Consider the following 27069-nt stretch of genomic DNA (forward strand, 5'->3'; position numbering starts at 1 on the left):
ATCATGATAAAATGTTCATGTACTTCCTACTGCTTCTGAAGTGTGTTTATGTTAACAAGCAGGCAATCTTAATCTGTGAGAGTGATCCATTTTGGGTGCACTCACATTCTCATATGAACTGCAATGTGTTCTGCTAACCGGAGCATTTTTTTTATTTCACCTTTATTTAACCAGGTAGGCCAGTTGAGAACAAGTTCTTTACAACTGCGACCTGGGCAAGATAAAGCAAAGAAGTGCAACACAAAACAACAGAGTTACACATTGAATAAACAAACATACAGTCAATAACACAATAGAAAAGTCTATATACAGTGTGTGCAAATGAGGTAAGATTAGGGAGTTAAGGCAATAAATAGACCATAGTGGCGAAACAATTACAATTTAGCATTAACACTGGAGTGATAGATGTGCAGATGATGATGTGTAAGTAGAGATACTGGGGTGCAAAAGAGAAAAAATAATAATATGGGGATGAGGTAGTTGGGTGGGCTATTTACAGATGGGCTGTGCACAGGTGCAATGATCTGTGAGCTGCTCTGACAGCTGATGCTTAAAGTTAGTGAGGGAGATATGAGTCTCCAGCTTCAGTGATTTTTGCAATTCGTTCCAGTCATTGGCAGCAGAGAACTGGAAGGAAAGGCAGCCAAAGGAGGTATTGGCTTTGGGGGTGACCAGTGAATTATACTTGCTGGAGGGCGTGCTACGGGTGGGTGCTGCTATGGTGACCAGTGAGCTGAGATAAGGTGGGGCTTTACCGAGCAAGGACTTATAGATGACCTGGAGCCAGTGAGTTTGGCGACAAATATGAAGCGAGGGCCAGCCAACGAGAGCATACAGGTTGCAGTGGTGGGTAGTATATGGGGCTTTGGTGACGAAACGGATGGCACTGTGATAGACTGCATCCAATTTGCTGAGTAGAGTGTTGGAGGCTATTTTGTAAATGACATCGCCAAAGTCAAGGATCGGTAGGATAGTCAGTTTTACGAGGGTATGTTTGGCAGCATGAGTGAAGGATGCTTTTTTGCAAAACAGGAAGCCAATTCTAGATTTAATTTTGGATTGGAGATGCTTAATGTGAGTCTGGAAGGAGTTTACAGTTTAACCAGACACCTAGGCATTTGTAGTTGTCCACATATTCAGAAGAGTCCAGAGTAGTGAGGTTAGACGGGCGGGCAGCGATCGGTTGAAAAGCATGCATTTAGTTATACTTGCATTTAAGAGCAGTTGGAGGCCACGGAAGGAGTGTTGTATGGCATTGAAGCTCGTCTGGAGATTTGTTAAGTGTCCAAAGAAGGGCCAGAAGTATAGAGAATGGTGTCGTCTGCATAGAGGTGGATCAGAGAATCACCAGCAGCAAGATTGACATCATTGATGTATTGAGAGAAAAAAAATATATATATATATATCGGCCCGAGAACTGAACCCTGTGGCACCCCCATAGAGACTGCCAGAGGTCCGGACAACAGGCCCTCCGATTTGACACACTGAACTCTGTCTGAGAAGTAGTTGGTGAACCAGGCGAGAGTCATTTGAGAAACCAAGGCTGTTGAGTCTGCCGATAAGAATACGGTGATTGAGGCGAAAGCCTTGGCCAGGTCGATGAAGACGGCTGCACAGTATTGTCTTTTATCGATGGCGGTTATGATAACGTTTAGGACCTTGAGCGTGGCTGAGAAAACCACTAACACTGAATTCTCCAGCAAAACAAAATACTCTGTAAAGGGGTTTTATAATAGAGATGACATCTCCAGAGATAGGCACCAGGGATGAGGGACGCAGCGACCATCAGAGATGGAGGACAACAAAGCAGCAGAAACGGCATCTCACTATGTTGGCGTTGGAGGAATATCGATACTTCAAGGGAGAAAATCCAGAGACTTATTGGGAAATCTAAGTTTGCAGAGCTGTTTTGTTTAGAGAAAGCAAAGTGCCTCCTTTCAGGAGAAAAAAAGCTGATGAGTCCGTGGTGCTGCAGGTGGACTTGGCAGAAAACTACACTGCTGCATATAAAGATGAGATCCAGTCTGCACACTGGCATCAGAGGCAGATCACTCTGTTTACTTCTGTGGTGTGGGCTGATGTAGACCTGATGTCCTGTGTCAGTGACAGCTCAACCTTTTTAAATATGATCATTTAAAAATATACAAGAAAAACATCCTCAGGTAAAACAGTTGCACATATTCAGTGATGGGGCTGCCTCACAATTTAAGAACAAGTTTACCTGGAAATACTTGTCAACAACACTAAAAAGAGCCATTAAAATGTGCATTGAGTGGCACTACTTTGCCACAAGCCACGGAAAAGGTGCAGTGGATGGAGTGGGGGGTGGTGGTCAACGATGCAGCAACCTTTTTAGCTGTGGCAAAACAGAGATGCCTGAATATACAGATGAAGCTGATTACATCGGAGATGGCAGACTTCACCCAGATGCATCACATGGAGGACCTGTGGAAAGATATCAGACCTGATCCAGGCCATCCATGTTGAGCACATCTCATGGGGAAAAGTGAGAGACTATTCCATCTGCATGTAAATCAGCTGAGCAGACTTTTGTGCAGTGTCCTCAAGAGCAGTGTACTGCCACCTAAACACACCAATCCTCTGATTACCAGTCCTTGTTCAGCTCGTCGTGAACATTAAAAACAGGGGCCTGCCTTGTCAAATATAAGGCCACAAAATCCAACAGGCAGTTCGTGGGACTGGTAACAGATAAAGACTGATGCAGTTGAAATCCAGTTCTTGAGGAGTAACGACCACACAGGATGTGTACATCTTGCCAGCCAAGGAGGACAAGGGTTGGGTGGCAGCTGGTCAAGTGGTCCAGTCCATGACCTTTTGTGGACAACAGGGGAAGGTACTATTTCACAGAGCCTGTGCTGACAGAGTAAAGAATGTGAGATTTATACAAAGCACGAGCTGTTTGAATTGAGGGGTTTGATGTGTTTTCTGTTACTCAGTAGGTGGTTGATAAAAAACATTTCATCTTTGAAATAAAACATCTGTCATTAACGATCTAGAATGAAATTGCTAAAACTTTGTAAATTTGAAATAGAGTGCGGTTTCATTTGCAGTCTCTTTCGGGACCCGTTCACATCCATAACTCTAGTGTTATGAAAATACTAATATTTATATAACTTTTGAGGTATGCAACCCTCTAATTCAATGAAAATAAAGGTTTTCAAATAAAGAATTGTAAACGCATTTTTTTAGCATGTGGATTTTCGGTTGGTTAACACGGGACCCCACGAGTGCACTTTGATAGCCTATGCAATAACTGTTCAAGATGCTGGTTATTTATTGGTTCTTTGAGGTACATAGGGCCCTATGATTTCTGCGATGCGGAAAACGCGGACGGAATCTGGCAATAAAAATGGAATCAGCTGTAAAATGTGGAATATTGCAAAAATGTTCCATAATTTGCCTGAAATTGATATTTAAAAAAAAATGTAAAGCAGGCATAATTATTGTAGTAAGCTAAATGATATCATCATTTTAAAATGACAGACGAGTAGGCCTAGAGATATAATTACATTTTCAAATGGGGTGTTTTGCGAGAGCAGAGCAATACCAAATGGACTATTACGAGTAGAGGTCGACCGATTAAATCGGAATGGCTGATTAATTAGGGCCGATTTCAAGTTTTCATAACAATCGGTAATTGGCATTTTTGGACACCGATTGTGGCCGAATTGTATTTATTTTTTTGCCTTTATTTAACTAGGCAAGTCAGTTAAGAACACGTTCTTATTTTCAATGATGGCCTAGCAACGGTGTTTTAACTGCCTTGTTCAGGGGCAGAACGACAGATTTTTACCTTGTCAGCTAGGGGATTCGATCTTGCAACCTTTCGGTTACTAGTCCAACGCTCTAACCACCTGCCTTACATTGCACTCCACGAGGAGCCTGCGTGGCAGGCTGCTTACCTGTTACGCGAGTGCAGCAAGAAGATAAGGTAAGTTGCTAGCTAGCATTAAACTTATCTTATAAAAAAACAATCAATCAATCATAATCACTAGTTAACTACACATAGTTGATATTACTAGTTTATCTAGCATGTCCTGCGTTGCATATAATCGATGCGGTGCCTGTTAATTTCTCATCGAATCACAGCCTACTTCTCCAAACGGGTGATGATTTAACAAGGGCATTTGCGAAAAAAGCACTGTCGTTGCACCAATGTGTACCTAACCATAAACATCAATGCCTTTCTTTAACCTCACTGGTGTAGGGGGCAGTATTTTCACGTCCCGATGAAAAGCGTGCCCAGAGTAAACTGCCTGCTACTCAGGCCCAGAGGCTAGGATATGCATATTATTAGTAGATATGGATAGAAAACTCTGAAGTTTCTAAAACTGTTTGAATTATGTCTGTGAGTATAACAGAACTCATGTCAGGCGAAAACCTGAGAAAAATCCAACCAGGAAGTGGGAAATCTGAGGTTTGTAGTTTTTCAAGTGATTGCCTATCCAATATACACTGCTCAAAAAAATAAAGGGAACACTTAAACAACACAATGTAACTCCAAGTCAATCACACTTCTGTGAAATCAAACTGTCCACTTAGGAAGCAACACTGATTGACAATAAATTGCACATGCTGTTGTGCAAATGGAATAGACAACAGGTGGAAATTATAGGCAATTAGCAAGACACCCCCAATAAAGGAGTGGTTATGCAGGTGGTGACCACAGACCACTTCTCAGTTCCTATGCTTCCTGGCTGATGTTTTGGTCACTTTTGAATGCTGGCGGTGCATTCACTCTAGTGGTAGCAGGAGACGGAGTCTACAACCCACACAAGTGGCTCAGGTAGTGCAGCTCATCCAGGATGGCACATCAATGCGAGCTGTGGCAAGAAGGTTTGCTGTGTCTGTCAGCGTAGTGTCCAGAGCATGGAGGCGCTACCAGGAGACAGGCCAGTACATCAGGAGACGTGGAGGAGGCCGTAGGAGGGCAACAACCCAGCAGCAGGACCGCTACCTCCGCCTTTGTGCAAGGAGGAGCACTGGCAGAGCCCTGCAAAATTACCTCCAGCAGGCCACAAATGTGCATGTGTCTGCTCAAATGGTCAGAAACAGACTCCATGAGGGTGGTATGAGGGCCCGACGTCCACAGGTGGGGGTTGTGCTTACAGCCCAACACCGTGCAGGACGTTTGGCATTTGCCAGAGAACGCCAAGATTGGCAAATTCGCCACTGGCGTCATGTCTCGCTCCATCCACCAACGCCACGTTGCACCACAGACTGTCCAGGAGTTGGCGGATGCTTTAGTCCAGGTCTGGGAGGAGATCCCTCAGGAGACCATCCGCCACCTCATCAGGAGCATGCCCAGGCGTTGTAGGGAGGTCATACAGGCACGTGGAGGCCACACACACTACTGAGCCTCATTTTGACTTGTTTTAAGGACATTACATCAAAGTTGGATCAGCCTGTAGTGTGGTTTTCCACTTTAATTTTGAGTGTGACTCCAAATCCAGACCTCCATGGGTTGATAAATTTGATTTCCATTGATAATTTGTGTGATTTTGTTGTCAGCACATTCAACTATGTAAAGTAAAAAGTATTTAATAAGAATATTTCATTCATTCAGATCTAGGATGTGTTATTTTAGTGTTCCCTTTATTTTTTTGAGCAGTGTACTTTGTCTATGGGGTCAGATTGCACTTCCTAAGGCTTCCGCTAGATGTCAACAGTCTTGAGAACGTTGTTTCAGGCTTCTACTATGAAAGGGGAGCGAATAAGAGCTGTTTGAACCAGTGGTCTGATTGAAAGCCTTTAGTTTAGTCACGTGCGCAGCCGCAAGCACGAGCTCCGTTCCTATTCATTTCTAAAGACAAAGGAATTGTCCGGTTGAAATATTATTGAAAATTTATGATAAAAACATCCTAAAGATTGATTCTATACATCGTTTGACATGTTTCTACAAACTGTAATATAACTTTTTTTTACTTTTCGTCTAGACTTTGTGCATTTTGGATTACTGGACTAAACGCGAACAAAACGGAGGTATTTGGACATAAATGATGGACTTTATCGAACATTTGTTGTCTAACATGGAGACCTGGGAGTGCCATCAGATGAAGATCAAAGGTAAGTGATTAATTTGAACTCCATTTCTGACTTTTGTGACACCTCTCCTTGGTAGGAAAATGGCTCTATGTTTTTCTGTGGCTAGGCGCTAACCTAACATAATCGCAAAGTGTGCTTTGGTCGTAAAGCCTTTTTGAAATCTGACACAGTGGTGGCATTAAGGAGAAGTTTATCTTTAAATGTATGTTAAACACTTGTATCTTAGATCAATGTTTATGATGAGTATTTGATAATTTCGTAATTTGATGTGGCTCTCTGCACTTTCACCGGATGTTTGTTTGAGACAATGCATTTCTGAACATAACGCGCCAATGTAAACTGAGATTTTTGGATATATATATTAACTTTATCTAAGAAAACATACATGTATTGTGTAACATGAAGTCCTATGACGGCCATCTGATGAAGATCAAAAGGTTAGTGATTAATTTAAATCGCTATTTTTGACTTGTGAGCACTCTCCTTGGCTGGAAAATGGCTGTATGGTTTTCTGTGACTAGGCGCTGACCTAACATAATCGCATGGTGTGCTTTCGCAGTAAAGCCTTTTTGAAATCTGACACTGTGGTTGAATTTACAAGAAGTTTCTTTAAAATGGTGTATAATACTTGTATGTTTGAGGAGTTTTAATTATGGGATTTCTGTTTTGAATTTGGCGCCCTGCAATTTCACTGGCTACTGTCGAGGTGGGACGCTACCGTCCCACTTGTACCAGAAAGGTTCAAATCAATACAAAAGTATATCTTTTTAAACCTGCATATTTAGTTAAGAAAGTCATGTTAGCAGGCAATATTTTAACTAGGGAAATTGTGTCACTTCACTTGCGTTCCATGCAAGCAGTCAGGGTATATGCAGCAGTTTGGGCTGCCTGGCTCGTTGCGAACTGTGTGAACACCATTTATTCCGAACAAAGACTGTAATTAAATTTGCCAGAATTGTATATAATTATGACACAACATTGAAGGTTGTGCAATGTAACATCAATATTTAGACTTAGGGATGCCACCCGTTAGATAAAATACAGAACGGTTCTGTATTTCACTGAAAAAAGAAACTTTTTGTTTTCGAAATGATAGTTTCCGGATTTGACCATATTAATGACCTAAGGCTCGTATTTCTGTGTGTTATCATGTTATAATTAAGTCTATGATTTGATATTTGATAGAGCAGTCTGACTGAGCGGTGGTAGGCAGCAGCAGGCTCGTAAGCATTCATTCAAACAGCACTTTTGTGCGTTTGCCAGCAGCTCTTCAGTGTGCTTCAAGCATTGAGCTGTTTATGACTTCAAGCCTATCGACTCCCGAGATTAGGCTGGTGTAACCGATGTGAAATGGCTAGCTAGTTAGCAGGGTGCGCGCTAATAGCGTTTCAATCGGTGACGGCACTTGCTCTGAGACCTTGAAGTAGTTGTTCCTCTTGCTCTGCAAGGGCCGCAGCATTTGTGGAGCAATGGATAACGATGCTTCGAGGGTGGCTGTTGTCGTTGTGTTCCTGGTTCGAGCCCAGGTAGGGGCGAGGAGAGGGATGGAAGCTATACTGTTACACTGGCAATACTAAAGTGCATATAAGAACATCCAATAGTCAAAGGTATATGAAATACAAATGGTAGAGAGAGAAATAGTCCTATAATAACTCCAACCTAAAACTTCTTACCTGGGAATATTGAAGAATCATGTTAAAAGGAACCACCAGCTTTCATATGTTCTCATGTTCTGAGCAAGGAACTTAAACGTTAGCTTTCTTACATGGCACATATTGCACTTTCACTTTCTTCTCAAACCAAATTGAACATGTTTCATTATTTATTTGAGGCTAAATTGATTTTATTTATGTATTATATTAAGTTAAAAGTGTTCATTCAGTATTGTTGTAATTGTCATTATTACAAATACATTTTTTTTTTTTTTTTTTTTAAATCGACCGATTAATCGGTATTGGCTTTTTTTGGTCCTCCAATAATCGGTATCGGCGTTGAAAAATCATAATCGGTCGACCTCTATACTAGACTCTTACCTAGTGAATGGAATGGCAAAAACATGTGGGTATGGTGCCAAGACAGATGAGCTATTGAGAAAGATGGGGATTGGAGACAGGAGGGAGGTGCTTGACCATCTCCATGATGCATTTCACTTGGTCTTCACAAAGTTCTCAAAGCACTGGGACACACATCCAGCCACAGAGGTCTACAGGCTGGCTAGGGTGTTCGATCCTAGGCAGGCTCCAGCCATGGAAAAGCAGATTGAAGCCTGCACACAATTGAAACCCATGGCAAGCCCATCAACATAGCTGAGTGAAGAATGGATTGCCTATCAGCTCTGTGTGTCCAGGGAGCCCTCACCTGCTTTGGAGCTTGCTGATTACTGGAGGAGCATGAGTGCGAGATTCCCAAGAGTTGCAGTGCCCTACATCTACATTCCAGTCAGCTCAGTGGACTGAGAGGAGTATCAGCAAATACACAACTCCACTCACAGACAAGCGAGAGGTACTCACCGAGCTCAACACAAAGAGGCTGATAATCATGTACTTCAAATGGAGATGTCTATGATAGATGGAAAACGTACAAATGGACAGACATAGGAGCTCATAAGGTAGTTCCATAGATTTTGCCTATTGCTGCATAATTTGCCGAGTGAAGCACTTTATTTTACAAAAAACAATGAATGTACCATTTTGTTTTTTTACATAAGTATAGCTAAGTTTTGCCTATTGCTTGCTGCATTGTTGCCTAGATTACCACATTACTTTTTTCATTTATAATGAAACACTTAGAACTCTGTATTGAAGCACTTGCCTTGACTAAAACAATAGTGCAATGTGTTACATCATTACAAATGTACTGTTATATCTTAAATTGTTGACATTTTATGAATTCACATTAGATACTGATGATAAAGTGTAAATAGTAAAACACAGAATTCAGATTTTTTTAAACGGATTTCATAGGGCCCTCGGTACACTATTTTCAGATAACTTCATCGTACTACTTTCTAGTTTGGTGGAGAAATCTTTAAAATAATAACACTCAATTTGCAGAGCGTCACATCCATTGTTTGTGCGTAGCCAAGCCTTCCTTTTAAAGTGTCTAGTAAAATTTTACCCTAAGACTGAGATTCACAGACTTTTGCCGATGTGTCTGTTCTCCAAAAAATGACTGTCAATTTACGTGACATCCATTATCCGTTACTTCAAAGTGGTATTACATAGAACTTGGTAATTTTGTGTCTTCACTTCCCCTATAAAAAAGGTTTGAAAAAATAAAACATTCACATTTATGTTTGATAAGTCAATTCTGTGAGACATCTTGTTTCTCATTGTGTGTGCAAATGTCACATCCATAACACTGAAATTGCCTACATGCAGCCAGGAGCATAAGCGAGAATGTGTAAAAAATAATACTTTTTAAATAAAATTAAACGTATTTTTTGCTATTCAAATGTTTATTATTACGGTGACAGAGTTAATTTGGCTGGCCAATAACGGTCATCCAAAATTCCATGACCATCACAGTCCTCACAATTCCCGGTGAGGGTAGAAGGCCCCAGGCTCCAACAGGGCTGCAACGGGCAGTGGCCCTCTCTCCACGGTTATGGTTCCACTTCCCGGAACTGACACGGCCATTCATTTTTAGTATACAAACTTCAACATGCTGGTTATCGTGGTTCCAAACATTGAATAGCTACAAAAGTCTCTGGGGTAAAAGATTAATTCAAAAGTTAGACGTTACTTTAATCCCTTACACTCTTGGAAAATGGCCTATATACACACAGAAAAGAATCGAATGCAACAATAAGATGTTTACTGAGTTAGAGTTCATATAAGGACATCAGTCCATTGAAATAAATGAGACCCTAATCTATGGATTTGACGTATACAGATATGCATCTGTTGGTCAAAGATATCTTGAAAAAAAAATAGGAGGCGTGGATCAGAAAATGTGTCCGTATCTGGTGTGACCATTTGCCTCACGCAGACACATCTCCTTTGCATAGAGTTGATCAGGCTGTTGATTGTGGCCTGTGGAATGTTGTCCCACCCCTCTTCAATGCCTGTGTGAAGTTGCTGGATATTGGCGGTAACTGGTATCCCGAACATGCTCAATGGGTGACATGTCTGGTGAGTATGTAGGCCATGGAAGAACTGGGACATTTTCAGCTTCTCGGAATTGTGTACAGATCCTTGCGACATGGGGCCGTGCATTATCATGCTGAAACATGAGATGATGGCGGCGGATGAACGGCACGACAACGGGCCTCGGGATCTCGTCACGGTATCTCTGTACATTCAAATTTCCATAGAAAAAGTGCAAGTGTGTTTGTTGTCCGCCACACACACCTCCAACTCAATCAAGTTTGCAGATGACAACAGTAGTAGGCCTGAATACCAACAACAACGAGACAGCCTACAGAGAGGAGGGCCCTGAGAGAGAGTGGTGCCAGAAAAATAACCTCTCACTCAATGTTGACAAAACAAAGCAGCTGATCGTGGACTCCAGGAAACAGCAGAGGGAGCACACCCCTATCCACATTGACGAAACCGCAGTAGAGCAGGTGGAAAGCTTCAAGTTCCTCATCGTACACATCACTGACAATGTGAAATGGTCTACCCACACAGACAGTGTGGTGAAGAAGGCACAACAGTGCCTCTTCAACCTCAGGCGGCTGAGGAAATTTGGCTTGGCCCCTAAAACTTCTACAGATGCACAATTGAGAGCATCCTGTCGGGCTGTATCACCGCTTGATACGGCAACTGCACCGCCTGCAACCGCAGGGCTCTAACGAGGGTGGTGCAGTCTGCTCAACGCATCACTAGGGGCACACTGCCTGCCCTCCAGGACACCTACAGCACCCAATGTCACAAGAAGGCCAAAAAGATAAAGAACAACAACCACCTGAGCCGCTGCCTGTTCACCCTGCTACCATCCAGAAGGCGAGGTCAGTACAGGTGCATCAAAGCTGGGACCAAGAGACTGAAAAACAGCTTCTCTCTCAAGGACATCATACTTAAAATCGCCATCACTAGCCAGCTTCCACCCGGTTACGTAACCCTGCACCTAGAGGCTGCTGCCCCATATACAGTTGAAGTCGGAAGTTTACATGCACGTAGGTTGGAGTCATTAAAACTCATTTTTCAACCACTCCACAAATGTCTTGTTAACTATAGTTTTGGCAAGTCGGTTAGGACATCTACCTTGTGCACGACACAAGTCATTTTCCCAACTACTGTTAACAGACAGATTATTTCACTTATCATTCACTGTATCACAATTCCAGTGGGTCAGAAGTTTACATACACTTAGTTGACTGTGCCTTTAAACAGCTTGGAAAATTCCAGAAAATGATTTAGAAGCTTCCGATAGGCTAATTGACATCATTTGAGTCAATTGGAGGTGTACCCGTGGATGTATTTCAAGGCCTACCTTCAAACTCAGTGCCTCTTTGCTTGACATGGAAAATCAAAAGAAATCAGCCAACACCTCAGAAAAAAAATTGTAGTCTGGTTCATCCTTGGGAGCAATTTCCAAAAGCCTGAAGGTACCACGTTCATCTGTACAAACAATTGTATAAACACCATGGGACCACACAGCCATCATACCGCTCAGGAAGGAGACGCGTTCTATCTCCTAGATATGAACGTACTTTGGTGCGAAAAGTGCAAATCAATCCCAGAACAGCAGCAAGGTGCCTTGTGAAGATGCTGGAGGAAACGGGTACAAAAGTATCAGTAAAACGAGTCCTATATCGTAACCTGAAAGACCGCTCAGCAAGGAAGAAGCAACTGCTCCAAAACCGCCATAAAGACAGACTACGGTTTGCAACTGCACATGGGGACAAAGATCGTACTTTTTGGAGAAATGTCCTCTGGTCTGATGAAACAAAAATAGAACTGTTTGGCCATAATGACCTTCATATGTTTGGAGGAAAAAGGGGGAGGCTTGCAAGCCGAAGAAAACCATCCCAACCGTGAAGCACGGGGGTGGCAGCATCATGTTGTGGGGGTGCTTTGCTGCAGGAGGGACTGGTGCACTTCACAAAATAGATGGCATCATGAGGGAGGAAAATTATGTGGATATATTGAAGCAACATCTCAAGACATCAGTCAGGAAGTTAAAGCTTGGTAGCAAATGGGTCTTCCAAATGGACAATGACCCCAAGCATACTTCCAAAGTTGTGGCAAAATGGCGTAAGGACAACAAAGTCAAAGTATTGGAGTGGCCATCACAAAGCCCTGACCTCAATCCTATAGAATATTTGTGGGCAGAACTGTAAAAGCGTGTGCGTGCAAGGAGGCCGACAAACCTGACTCAGTTAAATCAGCTCTGTCAGGAGGAATGGGCTTACTTTTAGGTTGTGTGTATAGTTGTGAATTGTTAGATATTACTGCACTGTTGGAGCTAGAAACAAGCATTTTGCTACACCTGCAATAAAATCTGCTAAACATGTTTATGTGACATAAAATTTGATAGCTTATGCCTGCCCATGCCCCGCCACCATGACTCCATACTGTGGTTGTGAGGCCGGTAGGACGTACTGCCAAATTATCTAAAAAATACATTGGAGGCAGCTTATGGTAGAGATTTGACCATTACATTTTCTGGTAACTGCTCTGGTGGGCATTCCTGCAGTCCGCATGCCAATTGCACACTCCCTGAACTTGAGACATCTATTGTGCGACAAAACTGCACATTTTTGAGTTGCCTTTTATTGTCCCCTGCACAAGGTGCACCTGTGTAATGATATGCCACACCTGTCAGGTGGATGGATTATCTTGGCAAAGGAGAAATGCTCACTAACAGACGTAAACAAATTTGTGCACACAATTTGAGAGGAATACATTTTTGGGGTATTTTATTTCAGCTCATGAAACCAACTTTTGACATGTTGCAAATTTTTTGTTCAGTGTAAATAGAAACATTTCAATTTGGCCTTACGAGAAGAACTATAAAAAGTTAAATTAAATTACCAGGGTAGCAATTGAAAGAGAAGATGGGAAAATCATCAGACCAAAGGTGAGGACAAGAGATCACCTCACAAGACTGAATCCAAACATTAAACTTGAGTTTGTGCATTTTACTTTTGTTTGTTTTACTTTTCACAGGACTTGTCAATAACAAAATCTGAAAACACTGTGGATACATTCAGTAACATAACAATATCCACTGAAATGTTGGACTAGGTGCAAGATAAGAACTATTACAAGGGTTTGAGTGAGAGGTCTAACTGGTGTCTCTAAGTGGCCACACACCTCTCCAAACTATGCAGTCACTAAACAATATCAATGTATTTTTTATGTCTCAAGGAAAGCACCTTCAACTATAAGGTGTAGGAATGCGCATTTCATTTCGCTGCCGACTAAGAAACCCTCATTAACGGGTCAACAAACGGTAAAACATTCTATACTGTAAGATTACATGACCAACAGAATTTACTATGCATCCATACAAAGAGCAGATTTTTTAATAAAACCTTAATGGAAACATCATCTTACAGTCAAAAGGCTATAGTCTATTATTGAACACGCACCTCTGGTAATGAAGCAGCTAATAAAACCAAATGTTCAAATATTTGCCAAAATACAATTGGCAGGAAAGTACTGCTGTAAACACTGCACCTAATGTGAGTGATTCCATATGTGAGAGATAAATCTGTTAGAAAACTTAGAAAGAGGTGGAATCGAATAGCAATAACTAGGATGATAATAATAGGACTAAGAGTGTGCCTTCGGCTTCTGGACAAGGAAAGAAAGTTGATATGAAAACCAATAGAACAGGAGAGATATCAAAACAGTTAACACAGGATTGAATTTAGAATTATTTGTTGCACAATGACTGGGCTTACAAAAACACATTTCACTCCAGTACCAGCTTTTTGAGGAGGTGCTCTCGCTCTGTCTGACAGGTGATAGCTATTCTGCTCCACAAGCAAGGCTCTGTATGCTGTGTGATAAGAGATGACTAATGAAATTACCCACGCAACAATTTCATTCAACAAAATTATGCAAATTAACCTTTAGACCGATGAGCATGACCGGTCAAATTAATTTTTTTAGCAACTAACCGATTAAAAAGGTGATCTTTTTTTATTTGCTCTCCTAGCTTTGCCATTGAGGAACTGAAGCAAGCACACTTGTAGTTTTTTGTTTGGAACACAGCCCTGCATCCCCACCATAACACAATTACCGATGTTGTTTACGCTATACAAAAACGTTCCATTATAAATCGCAATCTGGGTCAGGTGGGCATCATTTAAAGCTTATTCTACTGTCAACATGGCTAGCTAAGTTATAAAATACGATCTTCCACTGTTGGGCTTAGAAAAGGCACTTCAGACAAACAGATTTTGGTGCACATAGAATAGAGCCATGAGTGCATTCAAGTGCGCATTCCTTGGCAAATTTTCTTCACAATACGACAAACAGGTTCATTCTGTTTAGGACAACCCAGGGTATAACACATGTCATCCTTGTAACAATCTTAACGATAATAAACTTTGACACTAAAATAGATGACTTTTCAAATATGGAAATGTGAAATGCACATTTCGACTCATGGGTGTGTGGTTAGCTTGTATGACATCAAAGCAGTATTTATAATCCTCAACATCTCATCTTTCAGAACACTTTCAGACTCCTATCAATTTACAGCATTTCCCTCACCCAGACAACAACAAATGTGCAAAAGCAGCCCAACTAGCGGGAGGGATGGGGGGTGTCGTCATCTTGCCACACGCGGTGCTCAAGTTCAGAACGGCAGTCAGTCAAAACCTAAAGTGCTGTGAAACGGAGAACCTGTGCTCTGACATCATGTATAGCATGTTACTGTACAGCCACTGCGTTCCAATTTAGGCACTTATCAATGACAAAATCTGCTATTTTCAACCCGTATAAGGGATAATAGGGGCTATGACTGGAAAGGACTACAAAAACTGAGATGAGGAAAATATCAAAGGGCACAAGACGGTGTACATACCAGAGTTAGGGGGTTAAACAAACTAATTATTCCATACAGCATTGCGGTCTGTAACAGACAAGTCAAGTGATCTGTTAGCGAACACATGACTCCATGTGCATTCTCTAAATAAATAATAGAATGTCTATGTTGCACAGTAATATCACATATATTTGATATCACCACGAGTTCCAGAACCCCTCATTGCAGCCCTATTCAACAGAGGTTAGGCCACAGCTTCCCCAGGCAAGGGAGTGGGGGGCTGGCAATGGGGGCAGAGGGACGCTGGATGGGTATGTGTGGAGCCTCCGCAGAGCTCTGTAGCAATGAGGACAAGAGGATGAGCGACGAGTGTAAGGGAGAAAGAGAGCAAGACAGCGCCATATTGCAAAGTGAGCGAGGGAGTGAACATAAACTAATGCACAGATGGACATCTTCCTTCCACACTCCAACAACCTGAGGATGAGGGGCTGACCATCCCTCTGTTCCAACACACACCAGCCTGATCAGGGTGTTTTCCTCCTACACTGGCTCCAAGCAGCTGGACACTGGCTGGAGTGATGCTGAGACAAAGTTAGAGTGATAGATAGCACTGTTTAGGTCATCTGCATGACAAGAACAGACAGTGTTCCAAAAGTTGCCACATCTAGCCTACTGCTACCCACTGCTAGACTAATGAGCATGTTCAACCGACAGCTTGCTGGGTCTAAAATGGTGTCTCAACATGTCACACTATGTGTGACTCGACACGGTTAATGCCTAATACAATTATGATGCTTCCCGATAGCATCATGACAAACCCAGATCTCATGGTTTTCAATTAAACAGCCACCACTTTTGTTGCATGTAGGCCCGTGAGAACATGGAATCACATCCCGATAGCACTGGTCATACCATATGTTCCACACACACCTCTCCAAAATGTCATCATTTTCTGTAGGCCTCTGGCCTGTTAAAAGGAAACAACTTCAATAGTTGCCAACCAATACCTAGCAATGTGGACTTATCGCCTATGTGGACTCAGATTACACCTCTCTGTCAGTCAGCTACTTTCACTGCCTTGGTTGGCCTTGTTTCAGAGTGCTGGCTGGCCTACAAACACAAATGAGTGGATTAAGGCTGATGCAATCATTATCACAACAGTAAAGTGTTGTCTCCATCTCAAAACACACACGCACACGTGTCTAATGTTGAACTAATGCTAGCGGATGCCCAGATATTCCAAGAATGTCAAAAGAAGATTCACCATCCCACCCCTTTGCATATGCAGGTGTTCTCCCACCTAGGACACTTTTACAGAAGGGGCAGAGGGACACACAATGCAGCTGTGTAATGAGTTTCAGGGACTTTCCCGTCTGGGTTTACAGTACAATGCTGTGCAGTATAGACTACCAAAAGCAGCTCTATCTGTAAGGCGGTGTCTGGTATTACACCGGATTTACTCACTCTGAAAGGCTTTGGTGATCTTTCACAGCCTCCCTGTTTCCTTCCTACAGCCTATGTAGAAAACACACTGACTCACATACAGCTAGCCAACCCACATAACCATACTTCATTTAAAGGTCTATGCCTTTTTCTGAGTGTAACGTTAGTCTGTCAATAAGTACAGTACACCAAACAAATGAAATCAATGTACCACAAAGTCAGAGTTTGGTTGAATTGCTTTTCTATCAGCACTGACTGAATGGCACTGTGGAAAGGGGAAATTTTTTATTTTTTTTAATATTCAGCTTTACACAACCATATACCCGATGTACCGCTATCCATTTATTAACTAACCATGAGCTAACCAGCTAGCTAATTAAAGATGGCTCGTAGCTACTATTCGATGGCCTAATCTATCTGTCTGACTATTCTAAAACATTGGTAGAGAAATGGTCAACAATCAAAATAACTGGTTAAAATAATAACACACCTAACTAGGTAACATTACACGCTACGTTGTCGTGAAATAATGGAACATTATATGTGCTGGCTACCATCGTTCAATCATTCCTCCTGGCTTCCTACTAGCAGTAACGTAAACTACCCTCCCAGGCGGTTTTAAGCAGTGAGCGACCATCGCCATTCTAGCTAGCTAGCAACCTGGCTAACTAACAGTGTCAATCAACGATGAAGAAACACAGATTAACGTAACTTAATTGTTTTCATACAAACCCTGTCAGATCGATTGCTTTAAGTAAAGTATGTTAATTCCCTAGCTCATTTAGATAACGTTAGCTATCATTTAATTGAAAAAGTCTGATTAGCGTTGATTTAGCTAGTTAGTTTGGCTAGCAGCTTCCTTTCACTAGTTTGCAGTAGCTACCGTAGTAAACGACGTTAGATTGACTACCAAGCGGATGCTGTTGTTGAATGAGATGACAAAATCAAACATTTTATCTCCAATGAAGTAAACAACCAGATACCTACGTTGATAGTGACATGTTAGTTATAACACCGATAGTAACTAGCTACTATACGTGAAGAAAGAATTTATGAAAAATAGTCATTTTCCGTACCGTATCCTCTTTATTTGTGTCTCTGCGGCGGGCGTTGGCAGGTTCACGCTAGGGGCTTTCTAGTCAAAAGTGCAGGGGCACGTGCGTAGAACGTAATGCGTGACATGTTAATAAAAAATCACTTATAGCAAAATTGATTGATTGACTCCAAATGATTTACATTTCAATAACAGTGAACATGAATATATTCCCAAGTAAGAATAGTGCAGTACAATACTGGTATTACCTTACTCTGTGTTAATGCACATTCATTTTTTTTTTAAATGATGAGAAGACCTGACTTTTCCCTCTTTTCGCAATCACCTGCTATAGTGATTGGGAGAATACGGACAGCTGTTTTTACAGTAATAATGCATTCACACAATATCATTATTATTTTTACTCCACTACTCCACTACTCAAAGGGCTGCAATACAATAGCATGCCGTTAGATGGCAGAGTACTATGTCAAAGATAATCAATATAGTGATTTGAAAACTGATTGTGTCTTTGCTGTGAAGTGTCATCAAAAAATCTATTGACCATTTAATCAGTGTCTGCCATATGGACAGATAAGCACGGAATTGTGACCAAAAGATCTTATAGAACAATGGTTTTGTGTCAGCTACATGAAACACTTCCAGTTCCTGGAATAAGATGCAAAACGCATTCCAACACTGTCTCCCCTCTCAGGACTATGTCCTCAAACCGGTTACCTGACCATTATCCAACCAACACTTCTACAATCTGGGACACAATGACTGCAACATAAACTATTGTGTAAAGTTATACTGTTGATGTTTACAGTGTCTCTCTTGATAGTTCTTCTGATACTGCTTGCTGATTGACAGAGGTCTATTACTAAGCCAATACTCAAAACACAGAGAGAGAGAGAGCGAGAGAGAGAGAGAGAGAGACCGCCAGAAAGAGATAGAGAGACAGAGAGAATAACCCATCTAAAATAAGAATTTTAACCAGAATATTTTATCTAAATTTTATCTCCCTATGCTGTTTGATTTGGTTATCAAAATGTTTTATGACAAAAGGTGCCTTCATAATAAAAGTACAATAAAATAAGTCCAGTAAGTGGTGGAAATGCAATTTTCCGGTCACACAGCAATCAATCAATCAATCAATTTTATTTTATATAGCCCTTCGTACATCAGCTAATATCTCGAAGTGCTGTACAGAAACCCAGCCTAAAACCCCAAACAGCTAGTAATGCAGGTGTAGAAGCACGGTGGCTAGGAAAAACTCCCTAGAAAGGCCAAAACCTAGGAAGAAACCTAGAGAGGAACCAGGCTATGAGGGGTGGCCAGTCCTCTTCTGGCTGTGCCGGGTGGAGATTATAACAGAACTATGCCAAGATGTTCAAAAATGTTCATAAGTGACAAGCATGGTCAAATAATAATCATGAATAATTTTCAGTTGGCTTTTCATAGCTGATCATTAAGAGTTGAAAAACAACAGGTCTGGGACAGGTGGCGGTTCCATAACCGCAGGCAGAACAGCTGAAACTGGAATAGCAGCAAGGCCAGGCGGACTGGGGACAGCAAGGAGTCACCACGGGCGGCAGTCCCGACGCATGGTCCTAGGGCCCAGGTCCTCCGAGAGAAAGAAAGAGAGAAGGAGAAAATTAGAGAGAGCCAAGATTTTCAAAATGTTCATAAATGACAAGCATGGTCAAATAATAATCAGGAATAAATCTCAGTTGGCTTTTCATAGCCGATCATTAAGAGTTGAAAACAGCAGGTCTGGGACAGGTAGGGGTTCCATAACCGCAGGCAGAACAGTTGAAACTGGAATAGCAGCAAGGCCAGGCGGACTGGGGACAGCAAGGAGTCACCACGGCCGGTAGTCCCGACGTATGGTCCTAGGGCTCAGGTCCTCCGAGAGAAAGAAAGAGAGAAGGAGAAAATTAGAGAGAGCCAAGATTTTCAAAATGTTCATAAATGACAAGCATGGTCAAATAATAATCAGGAATAAATCTCAGTTGGCTTTTCATAGCCGATCATTAAGAGTTGAAAACAGCAGGTCTGGGACAGGTAGGGGTTCCGTAACCGCAGGCAGAACAGTTGAAACTGGAATAGCAGCAAGGCCAGGCGGACTGGGGACAGCAAGGTGTCATCATGCCCGGTAGTCCTGACGTATGGTCCTAGGGCTCAGGTTCTCAGAGAGAAAGAGAGAACGAGAGAATTAGAGAGAGCATACTTAAATTCACACAGGACACTGGATAAGACAGGACACAGCAGAAGTAGGCCGCTGTGTTGTTCATAGTTAGATAGAGGACTCATCTTTATATCTGTACCATTGTAGTGTCTGTGACAACATGGGCAGCGGCATTGAGGCTATCTCCATTTTCAATTAGTCAATTTTCTTCTTCAAGATAGGCTGATCCCTCCTGATGACCCGGTTGGACAAGACTCCAACAGGGTCACCAGGAGGGATCAGCCAATGAAGTTGGAAGAGTTGACTAGATTAAAACGATGGAAGCCCTCAATGGCGCTGCCCATTTTAATTTAGCCTTTTGGCCACTTGATGCCTCTATCATTCTCTATGGTGTTGTTTACATCTGCACCACATGTTGTGCACCATATCAGTGATCAGTATATAATGACGAGATGCTCATGTCTCCTCCCTGAGTCGTTGTCCCAAAGGCGGGAAGACAAGCGAAAAGCTTAGGTCCAAAATAAAACCATAGAAACGCATTGGGTTTATTTTGGACAGATTTTGTCGAGAGTGAAACATCTCGCTTCGTTTCTTCCTCTCTGACCATACATACCAAGGGTTTCCACTAGATAGCACAGCCACAAAGTCAAAATAATCTTATGTCGTAAAAGTTAATGAAAACAAAAATATGCTTTTTGTTATTAATTTAAGGTTAGGGTTAATTTTAGCAGTGTGTTTAAGGTTAGGGTTGGGTTTCAAATAACATTTTATTTTACGATCAATTGTAGAATTAGGCGGGTTTTATTACTTTGTGGCTGGGGTAACTATTGACGAACCCCATACCGCAGTGGTTGTTTGGAAACTCCGCGAGAATCGAAAGAGGCTGTAGTAGTGAATGAGATTATGCTGGGTCCCAGCCCATTCGGGAGTGAGCGGGAATAAAATAGTAGACCAGGTAGCCAAAAGGGCTTTAAAACGAGATATAATGTATATTCGTGCTCCATTGGGTAGAGGTGAGGTCAAATGTAAAATTAGTGCAATTATGATTGATGTGTGGCAGAAGAGATAGGACTCCGAGCGCAAGGGCCGGCATTTATATGCCCTCCAAAGAAAGGTTGGTGGACGAAGATTCAAGGGTCAGATTAGGAAGGAAGAGGTGGTGTTCTCACTATGACATTATACATTGAACTCGTCATTATATTTGGTTAGCAAGCATGTGCAGGGTTTGTGTATGTGTAACGGCAGTCTAGCTCTTCCTCGGACGAGGAGAGGCGAGAAGGATCGGAGGACCAATGTGCAGCGTGGTAAGTTTCCATGATTTAATATACACGAAGACAAGACAGTATACAAAATAACAAACGTACTAACCGTCACAGTCCAGTGTGGCACAAACACTGACACAGGAAACAAACACACACAAAATCCCAACACAAAACAAGCCACCTATATATGATTCTCAATCAGGGACAACGATTGACAGCTGCCTCTGATTGAGAACCATATTAGGCTGAACACAGAAACAGACAAACTAGACACACAACATAGAATGCCCACCCAGCTCACGTCCTGACCAACACTAAAACAAGCAAAACACATAAGCACTATGGTCAGGACGTGACAGTACCCCCCTCCTGAGGTGCGGACTCCGAACGCACCCCTAAAACTCAAGGGGAGGGTCTGGGTGGGCATCTGTCCGCGGTGGCGGCTCCGGCACAGGACGAGGCCACCACTCCACCATTGTCTTTGTCCCCCTCCTTAGCGTCCTTTGAGTGGCGACCCTCGCCCCCGACCTTGGCCTAGGAATCCTCACCAAGGCCCCCACTACATTGAGGAGACAGCTCAGGACAGAGAGGTAGCTCAGGACAGAGAGGTAGCTCAGGACAGAGAGGCAGCTCCGGACAGAGAGGCAGCTCCGGACTGAAGGGCAGCTCCGGACAGAGAGGCAGCTCCGGACAGAGAGGCAGCTCATGACTGGAGGGCAGCTCATGACTGGAGGGCAGCTCATGACTGGAAGGCAGCTCCTGACTGACGGACGGCTCTAGCGGCTCCTGACTGACGGACGGCTCCTGACTGACAGACGGCTCTAACGGCTCGGGACAGACGGGCGGCTCTGACGGCTCGGGACAGACGGGCGGCTCTGACGGCGCTGGGCAGGCAGGCTGCTCAGACGGCGCTGGGCAGGCAGGCAGCTCAGACGGCGCTGGGCAGGCAGGCAGCTCAGACGGCGCTGGGCAGGCAGGCAGCTCAGACGGCGCTGGGCAGGCAGGCAGCTCAGACGGCGCTGGGAAGGCAGCCGACTCTGACCTGCTGAGGCGCACAGTAGGTCTGGAGCGTGGTGCCGGAACTGGTGGTACCGGACTGGAGACACGCACCTCAAGGCTAGTGCGGGGAGCAGGAATAGGGCACACTGGACTCTCGAGGCGCACTATAGGCCTGGTGCGTGGTACCGGCACTGGTGGTACCGGGCTGAGGGCACGCACCTCAGGGCGAGTGCGGGGAGAAGGAACAGTGCGTACAGGGCTCTGGAGACGCACAGGAGGCTTGGTGCGTGGTGCCGGAACTGGAGGTACTGGGCTGGAGACACGCACCACAGGGAGAGTGCGGGGAGGAGGAACAGGGCTCTGGAGACGCACTGGAAGCCTGGTGCGTGGTGTAGGCACTGGTGGTACTGGGCTGGGGCGGGAAGGTGGCGCCGGATATACCGGACCGTGCAGGCGTACTGGCTCCCTTGAGCACCGAGCCTGCCCAACCTTACCTGGTTGAATGCTCCCCGTCGCCCGACCAGTGCGGGGAGGTGGAATAACCCGCACTGGGCTGTGTTGGCGAACCGGGGACACCATGCGTAAGGCTGGTGCCATGTATGCCGGCCCGAGGAAACGCACTGGAGACCAGACGCGTTGAGCCGGCTTCATGGCACCTGGCTCAATGCTCACTCTAGCCCGGCCGATACGTGGAGCTGGAATGTACCGCACCGGGCTAAGCACACGTACAGGAGACACCGTGCGCTCCTCCGCACAACACGGTGTCTGCCCGTACTCCCGCTCTCCACGGTAAGCATGGGAAGTTGGCGCAGGTCTCCTACCTGCCTTCGCCACACTACCCTTTAGCCCCCCCCCCCCCCCCCAAGAAATCTTTGGGATTTCTTCTCGGGCTTCCAGCCACGCTTCCGTGCTGCCTCCTCATACCACCGCTCCTGGGCTTTAGCTGCCTCCATCTCTTCACGAGAGCGGCGATATTCTCCAATGTGAGCCCAGTGTCCTTTTCCCTCCAGAATTTCCTCCCATGTCCAGGAGTCCTGTGTAGTGGGCCGCTGCTGCTGCTGCTGCCCGTACTCACGCTGCTTGGTCCGAGTTTGGTGGGTGGTTCTGTAACGGCAGTCTAGCTCTTCCTCCTCCTCGGACGAGGAGAGGCGAGAAGGATCGGAGGACCAATGTGCAGCGTGGTAAGTTTCCATGATTTAATATACACGAAGACAAGACACTATACAAAATAACAAACATACTAACCGTCACAGTCCCGTGTGGCACAAACACTGACACAGGAAACAACCACCCACAAAATCCCAACACAAAACAAGCCACCTATATATGATTCTCAATCAGGGACAACGATTGACAGCTGCCTCTGATTGAGAACCATATTAGGCTGAACACAGAAACAGACAAACTAGACACACAACATAGAATGCCCACCCAGCTCACGTCCTGACCAACACTAAAACAAGCACAGCACACAAGAACTATGGTCAGAACGTGACACTTCCAGCTTATACAGTACCAGTCAAAAGTTTGGACACCTATTCATTCAAGGGTTTTTCTTGATTTTCACTATTTTCTACATTGTAGAATAATAGTGAAGACACCAAAACTATGAAATAACACATATTGAATCATGTAGTAACAAAAAAGTGTTAAACAAATCAAAATATATTTTATATTTGAGATTCTTCAAAGTAGCCACCGTTTGCCTTGATGACAAGGTTTGCACACTCTTGGCATTCTCTCAACCAGCTTTGAGGTAGTCACCTGGAATGCATTTCAATTAACAGGTGTGCCGTGTTTAAAGTTAATTTGTGGAATGTATTTCCTTTTTAATGCATTTGAGCCAATCAATTGTCTTCTGACAAGGTAGGGGTGGTATACAGAAGATTTGGTAAAAGATTTGGTAAAAGACCAAGTCCATATTATTTCAAGAACAGCTCAAATAAGCAAAGATAAACGACAGTCCATTATTACTTTAAAGACATGAAGGTCAGTCAATCAGGAAAATTTCAAAAAAACTTAACGTTTCTTCAAGTGCAGTCACAAAACCCATCAAGCGCTATGATGAAACTGGCTCTCATGAGGACCGCGACAGGAAAGGAAGAGGATAAGTTCATTCGAGTTAACAGCCTTAGAAATTGCAGCCCAAATAAATGCGTCACAGAGATCAAGTAAGATATCAACTAGTCAGAGGAGACTGCGTGAATCAGGCCTTCATAGTCGAATTGGTGCAAAGAAACCACTACTAAAAGGACACCAATAAGAAGAAGAGTCTTGCTTGGGCCAAGAAACACGAGCAATGGACAATAGACCAGTGAAAATCTGTCCTTTGGTCTGATGAGTCCAAAATTGAGATTATTGGTCCAACCGTGTGTCTTTGTGAGACGCAGAGTAGGTGAACGGATGATCTCTGTATGCGTGGTTCCCACCGTGAAGCATGGAGGAGGAGGTGTGATGGTGTCGGGGTTCTTTGCTGGTGACTGTAGGTGATTTATTTAGAATTCAAGGCACAGTTAACCAGCATGGCTACCACAGCATTCTGCAGCGGTACACCATCCAATCTGGTTTGCACTTAGTGGGACTATCATTTGTTTTTCAACAGGACAATGACCCAAAACACACCTCCAGGCTGTGTAAGGGCTATTCGACCAAGAAGGAGAGTGATGGAGTGCTGCATCAGATGACCTGGCCTCCACAATCACCCGACCTCAACCCAATTGAGATGGTTTGGGCCACAGAGAAAAGGAAAAGCAGCCAACAAGTGCTCAGCATATGTGTGAACTCCTTCAAGACTGTTGGAAAAGCATTCCTCATGAAGCTGGTTGAGAGAAGACCAAGAGTGTGCAAAGCTGTCAAAGGCAAAGGGTGGCTACTTTGAAGAATCTAAACTAGATTTAGGTTTGTTTACCACTTTATGTACTACATGACTCCATATGTGTTATTTCATAGATTTGATGTCTTCACTATTATTCTACAATGTAGAAAATAGTAAAAATAAAGAAAAACCCTTGAATGAGTAGGTGTCCAAACTTGACTGGTACTGTACATACTATATACATTTTACAAAGAGAATATGTTACATGAGTTGTCTTTTGTTTGTTTTTATTCCCAGCCTTCAACTACCCTCAACCCCTCCAATCTATTTCTGAAGACCATCCAGTTGAGTTCGAGCTGACATATTTTCCCACTGTGCTGTTCCACACAAGTTCTGAACCTTTCTATTCTCATAGTTTCTACATATTGTAAATTAAAGATAACTCTTAGCACAAAATGTATTGATTGATTTGACTATGACTTTTCAAAAATCACCCAGCATTGCTATTTGTAGAGTTAGCTCCAAGTAAATGTTGCATTTTTTGGCCATTCCTGAACAATAATACAGAAAAATAAGCTACATATGGGCAGTACCAAAACAAGTGATCTCATGATTCTGTCTCTACGCAGCAAAATCTTCAAAGGATGGTTGTATCCCCCATATATAACATTTTGGTTGCAATAATTTGATGATTTAAAATGAAAAACGTAAGTTTTGAATCCGGCGTCATTTTGTGTATCAGTTCATAAACCATGTGCCATGGAATCGGTACATGGGAAATCTCCTCCCAACTATTTTGCAACCTGTATGGCACAGCAGTCAGTTTTTTGGTCCTTAAATTAAACTTAATTAAAATACTTTATCACAATTTTCGTTAACCAATTGGTCTTTAATGCAGGATTTCTTACCTTTCCCTTGCCTTCATTTTTGCAGTAATGCTGCAATCAGTTGGTTGTAATTTGACAGAGCAGGCATTTCCATATTTTTGTTAACTGCATGTGACATAACTTCACCAGTCCTACTGATATCATTTACAAAGACTACAGTAAAAAAATATATAACTTTTTATTTGATCAATTAGTATATTTGAGTTTAACCATAATATTTGTTCTGTAATTTCTGGTGGTTTAACGTGAAATTGCAACTAGCTTTCTATGGCGATATTTCGGAGATGATTTAATTTTCAAATACAGTGCCTGCAGAAAGTATTCAGACCTTTGTTATGTTACAGCGTTATTCTAAAATGTATTAAATAATGTTTTCCCCTCATCAATCTACACACACACACACACACACACACACACACACACACACACACACACACACACACACACACACACACACACACACACACACACACACACACACACACAATACCTCATAATGACAAGTCAAAAATAAGTTTATGAATATTTTCTCATTTATAAAAATAAAACTGAAATCACATTTACTTAAGTATGTATACCCTTTACTCAGTACTTTGTTGAAGCACCTTTTGTAGTGATTAAAGCATCAAGTCCTCTTGGGTATGACGCTACAAGCTTGGCGAACCTGTATTTGGGGAGTTTCTCCCATTCTTCTCTGAAGATCCTTTCAAGCTTTGTAAGGTTAGATGGGAGCGTTGCTGCACAGCTATTTTCAGGTCTCTCCAGAGATGTTTGATCAGGTTCAAGTCCGGGCTCTGGCTGGGCCACTCAAAGACGTTCAGAAACTTGTCCCAAATCCACTTCTGCGTTGTATTGGCTGTGTCCTTAGGGTCATTGGCCTGTTGGAAGTGGAGCCTTCGCCCCAGTCGGAAGTCCTGGAGCAGGTATTCATCAAGGATCTCTCTGTACTTTGCGGCGTTCATCTTTGCCTCAATCCTGACTAGTCTCCCAGTCCCTGCCACTGAAAAACATCCCCACAGCATGATGCTGTCACCACCATGCTTCACCGTAGGGATGGTGCCAGGTTTCCTCCAGACATGACGCTTGGCATTCAGGTTAAAGAGTTCAATCTTGGATTCATCAGACCAGACAATCTTGTTTCGCATTGTCTGAGAGTCTTTAGGTGCCTTTTGGTAAACTCCAAGCGGGCTGTCATGTGCCTTTTACTGAGAAGTGGCTTCCATCTGGCCACTCTACCATAATGGCCTGATTGGTGGAGTGCTGCAGAGATGGTTGTCCTTCTAGAAGATTCTCCCATCTCCACAGAGCAACTCTAGAGCTTTGTCAAAGTGACCATCATGTTCTTGATCACCTCCCTGACCCCAATTGCTCAGTTTGGTTGGACGGCCAGCTCTAGGAAGAGTCTTGGTGGTTCCAAACATCTTCCA

The 27069-nt window shown here is 43.2% G+C and overlaps 1 protein-coding gene across 1 annotated transcript in view; it reads right to left on the reverse strand.

The window, feature by feature from the left end:
- Positions 1-17613, reverse strand: part of LOC120065151 (cell division control protein 42 homolog) — a 39628-nt gene extending 22015 nt beyond the window's left edge. The window contains exon 1 of the mRNA XM_039015923.1: positions 17532-17613. The gene's annotated coding sequence lies outside the window, so the exon portion shown is untranslated. The remainder of the gene's footprint in view (positions 1-17531) is intronic.
- Positions 17614-27069: the final 9456 nt, after the last annotated feature.

The sequence above is a fragment of the Salvelinus namaycush genome, chromosome 20, assembly GCF_016432855.1.
Source record: "Salvelinus namaycush isolate Seneca chromosome 20, SaNama_1.0, whole genome shotgun sequence".
NCBI classification, from domain to species: domain Eukaryota; kingdom Metazoa; phylum Chordata; class Actinopteri; order Salmoniformes; family Salmonidae; genus Salvelinus; species Salvelinus namaycush.